General features: G+C 53.7%; 1 pseudogene; it reads right to left on the bottom strand.

Moving 5' to 3' along the window:
• Window positions 1-3,320: 3,320 nt before the first annotated feature.
• Window positions 3,321-5,000, bottom strand: part of LOC143364264 (large subunit ribosomal RNA) — a 3,310-nt pseudogene continuing 1,630 nt past the window's right edge.

The raw sequence follows: 5,000 nt of genomic DNA, 5'->3' as shown, positions 1-5,000 counted from the left end.
TCGCAGCTCGCACGGCAGCCGTGTAGGCTTTTCTCTGCTTGAGATACTCAGCCTTCCGTTCTGCCTTCTCGACCTCCGAACATCTCGGGTTTTGGAAGGCGCGTCTACATTTGTAGACCCGCTTCTTCCGTCTCGTCAAATCTGGTGTCCACCATGGGACAGATTTAGAGTGCCACCGCTTGGATCGCATGGAGGATTCGCACGCTTGGATAATCGATTGCTCGACTCCCAGTGCGAGGCGTTCGACCTCCTCTCGGCCGTTGGGCCGGAGGGTTAAGTTCCTCCTGCTTTCCAGCAGCGTTCGTTCGAATCTGGGCCAGTTCGCAGTGTTCAGGTTGAACCGCCCCAATTGGCCCCGGTTCTCCCTTTCTACTGCGAACTGCAACGAAAACTCAATGACTCGGTGGTCGCTGGATGTTAGGTCATGGACCTCCCAGTCTCGCACTTTGTCGGACATGTCGCTAGTCACTAATGTGACATCGATATAGGACTCTCCCAGTGAGCTGGAGTACGTGGGCATACTACCAGCTTCGTTCAAAATAACTAAGTCGTGTCGGGCCATGAACTCTTCGAGCTTTCGGCCTCTCGCGTCTGTCTTCGAATTCCCCCAAAGGGTAGATTTTCCGTTGACGTCGGCTGCAATCACGACTCGGTTATGGTTTAGCGCCGCAAGCACATTCTCCAGTCGAGCCAGACTTGGTTCAGTAGATAGGGACAGAGGTTTACGTTTTTTCCAAAGGCGGTACCTTAGCCTGTTGGCCAACACGCCTCCCCTTTGTTCCTAAAGGCGTTCGGAACGCAGGGATAGGGATCGTTTTGATGCACGATCAGGGCACCTCAACCTAAGTTGAGTACCAGTTTGGAGTGCAGTTGCACCCCACTACTGGTGGAGTATGGTTTCCGGCTGACCATGCAAAGGGAACAGCCCGTAGATGTTGTGGACTTGGGCATTGGAAAAACCCCTCGTTCACCACTTAAGGATCATCACAAGGGTAGACCGTCCCGTACGGGAAGTAACTCGCTTAGCCGCTACCGAATCGACTTGCGCCGACCCAGGAGCGTTACCAGCGGGGGCCACGAGGAGGCGGAGTTACCAGCTTAGCGCTCGGTCTCTAGCAGGTTTCGTCAACGGTGTGGTAGCCGTTCTCATGACTATTTCACCCTACGATCCCGAATACCCAGTTGTTGGGGTATTACCTGCGAAGGGTCGTCAGGGTTATTTTGCCTTTACTTCTCAAGTGCCAAAGTCTGTGCGACTAAGGCATAATTCTATCGCGTGTTTGAACGCTGCACAGTTCTTATCACGCAGACCATGACTGGATGGTCTGCCTGCTCGCTTGCAATTTATGCAAGAAGGCTTCTCTTCTTTTGACGGGCACTTCTCATATGTGTGCCCGTCTTTACCGCAGTGCCCGCACGTGTCGGTTTTCGCCTTACAATGCTTTGCCACGTGCCCAAATGACTGGCATTTGAAGCAACGTGTCGCAGCAATGTAATCTTTCAGCCCGTAGGCTTGGAACCCTATGAAGACCCGGTTCCTGTCCAGCAGGATTTTCCGGGTCTTAGCTGATACTTCTGCCACCCAGTTGGTGGTTGCTTGGTCCTTTTTGCCTGTTCTGAAGAGGAGTTTGAACTCCTCTTCTAATTTTGCCTCTGTTTCAAGATCAAGATTTTGATTCTTGATTGCTTTATGGATCTCCGCCTCAGATGTCTCCGAGGGGATTCCAAATATTATAATTTTTGGTCTCCTCTTGGGGAGGGGACCAATATCCACTTTCTCTTTTAGCTTCTTGTTCCCGAGGACTTGCTCAAGGTCCTCGGTTGTTTCGGTTTCTATAAGAATACCGGAGTTCCCGAGTTTCCTCAGGTTCCGTATTCTTATTTTCTGTTCTGTCGGATTGATGCAATCCGACAGTACCTTCTTGGTCTCATCGCTATTCTTTATATTACTACCCTTTACAGGGTAGATTGCTGCAGCTGGCTTGGACATTGTAACAGGGGTCCTCTTGGCCAGCTGCTTAGTTGCCTTGTTTGCTCTTATAATGTCCGAGTAGAGCAACGGTTTCGGAGGTGGAACCTCCTGGCCGCGACTCTTCTCGGGCATGGAGTCTATCTTTGCAGATAGCTCGTTGAGTTTCTCTGTTATCTTAGCCACCTGGTCTTGCATGGAGCTCTGCTCCTTTTGCGCGTCCAGTTTTCCTCTGAGAGCCGTGTTCTCTCTTCGTAGTTCGAAACGGAAGTCCCTGGCTTCCGTCTGCATTACCTCATGTTCCCTGATTAGGGCGTTTAGGAGTTCTTCTCCTCTCTTTCGTTCGGGCTCCTTGAGTCCCTTGAGGAACCTTCTGAGGTTTTCCTCTGGGCTGAGTGGCAGTTCGTCGAACCGCTCCAGCTCAATTTTTACATCTTTTATTAATTTCTTGTGTGACTCGCTGCGCGAGTCACCTGATTGCTTGTTCTTACGCTTTCTATTCTTGGGAAATTCCCAATTAAATTCCTCTTGACTCATGTCCCACTCTGTGTCGTAGGGATCGTCCGTGTATTGGTCTGATTCGTCGTCCCAGACAGTAGCTGTGTCCCTGTCTGTCTGGGTCGTTTCTATTTCCACCTCCCAGCCCGTCTTCTTCTTTTCTCCTTTCTTTTCTTCCTTCTTTCCTCCCTTCTTCTTCGTTTTGTTTTTGGTGTGTTTGTCAGAATCCATAATTGTTCCCACGATTAGGGACGAAAGACGGTCGCTCCCCGGGTGACGCCCTTTCCGGGGAGAAGGCTTTTACGCTCAAGATTTCGCCAGGTGTCTTGAGGTTGCGCTAATGGTCGATGGACCCACCGACCGCCCGTGTAAGCACGGGACCTCTTTCGCCGCGTTCTCAGCTTAGAGGTTAAGGGTTTGTTCAAGGGGTTCGCCTCCCCGTTAGGCCGACCGGCTAAGGTAAGCCCCCCGTTTCTCCCGTTCTGCAACATACCACCGGATGTATCCGGTGGGTCGTCGCGGCAGAGGGGAGTCTTCCGGGTGAGAGCCGCGGTTATCGCGAACGATAACACACGCATGGGCTCCCTGAGAGCCGCGGTCATCGCAAAAGCGATGACTCCGCCAGAACTCTCTTAATGAGAGAGCCGCGGTTGTCGCAGAGCGACAACTCACGCAGAGCTCTCTGAGAGCCGCGGTCCCCGCCGTGCGACAACTCCGCAAGAGCTCTCTTCCCAGAGCTGCGGTTGTCGCACGGCGAGAACTCTCGCAGGAACTCTCTTACCAGAGCCCCGTTAGTCACCCGAAGGTGTCCAGGTCCTACCACGTGAAGGAGGGGTTGGTGCGTCAGGGTTATACCATGATATAAGTCCCTGACGCTTATAAGACCCAGTAGATAGGGACAGAGGGAATCTCGTTAATCCATTCATGCGCGTCACTAATTAGATGACGAGGCATTTGGCTATCCTAAAGAGAATGATGGTTGTTACTCCCGATCGTAAAACACGTCCAGGAGTAACAGTGCAGACCATCATACCCTTGCATGGGGAGCTGAAATCAGCTCCCCCCACTCTGACGATCCGGACCTCCTCCGATGATTGCGGCGATTATAGGGCTAGCGCTTACAGTGGACAGCCCCTCCACCCGCCTGGACCTCGGGTTAGTCCGGCGCCCTCCCACGAGTGGTGCGCGCCTTTCCGTCTGCGACTTCCGCGACGTGCGGCCACGGCAGGGAATTGCACCCTGCCGGGGGGATTTGGCGGTGGGTCCACCTCACCCAGTGCACCAGTAAGATAGTCACATAAGTAGTGATCCTCTCCTGGTAATACCTCTCCTTAGCCCTTTAGCAGGCCGTTAGGCCCGCGAGGGGAACGGTTGCTCTGCCCCTCACTGTTTACGGCGAAAGGCATAGAAGGCCTAGCGCCAGAGGATGTAACCCGCATATGTAAAGTTACTCCCGCCGTTTACCCGCGCTTTTTTGAATTTCTTCACGTTGACATTCAGAGCACTGGGCAGAAATCACATTGCGTCAACACCCGTGGGGGCCATCGCAATGCTTTGTTTTAATTAGACAGTCGGATTCCCCTAGTCCGTGCCAGTTCTGAGCTGAGCGTTGAATGGCGGCCGAAGAGGACGACCGTTCAAGACGGAAGCCTCGCAGCAAGGAAGATCCGCGGGAGGCCAAGGCACGGGACCGAGCTCGGATTCGCAATAATGTGTTCACCTCGCCCAGGCCCGGCACGTCAGCCAGACCCGCTTCCCGACCAAGCCCGACACGCCCCGCTCCTCAGAGCCAATCCTTATTCCGAAGTTACGGATCCAATTTGCCGACTTCCCTTACCTACATTAATCTATCGACTAGAGGCTCTTTACCTTGGAGACCTGCTGCGGATATGGGTACGAACCGGCGCGACACCTCCACGTGGCCCTCTCCTGGATTTTCAAGGTCCGAGGGGAAGATCCGGACACCGCCGCAACTGCGGTGCTCTTCGCGTTCCAAACCCTATCTCCCTGCTAGAGGTTTCCAGGGAACTCGAACGCTTATACAGAAAAGAAAACTCTCCCCGGATCTCCCGACGGCGTCTCCAGGTCATTTTGGGTTACCCCGACGAACACTCTTACGAGGGCCCGAATGGTATGCGGTTCCGCTGCCGGGTTCCGGAATAGAAACCGGATTCCCTTTCGCCCGATGGGTGTGTGTTTTGTGTTTGTACATTTGCTCTTAGGACACCTCATCTACATAGGATTTCTCTTAGGGCTTAGGATCGACTGACTCGTGTGCAACGGCTGTTCACACGAAACCCTTCTCCACGTCAGTCCTCCAGGGCCTCGCTGGAGTATTTGCTACTACCACCAAGATCTGCACCGACGGCGGCTCCAGGCAGGCTCACGCCCAGACCCTTCTGCGCACACCGCCGCGACCCTCCTACTCGTCAGAGCTTCATGGAGGACGTTTACGCAGCAGCGCAAACGTCCAACCCCACTTGCCGCTGACGGCGGAGTATAGGCGCGACGCTTCAGCGCCATCCATTTTCAG

The sequence above is a fragment of the Halictus rubicundus genome, unplaced genomic scaffold (genome assembly GCF_050948215.1).
Source record: "Halictus rubicundus isolate RS-2024b unplaced genomic scaffold, iyHalRubi1_principal scaffold0390, whole genome shotgun sequence".
Classification (NCBI taxonomy): Eukaryota; Metazoa; Arthropoda; class Insecta; order Hymenoptera; family Halictidae; genus Halictus; species Halictus rubicundus.
The sequence above is the reverse complement of the archived record's forward strand: the minus strand, read 5'-3'. Positions and strand labels throughout refer to the sequence as shown.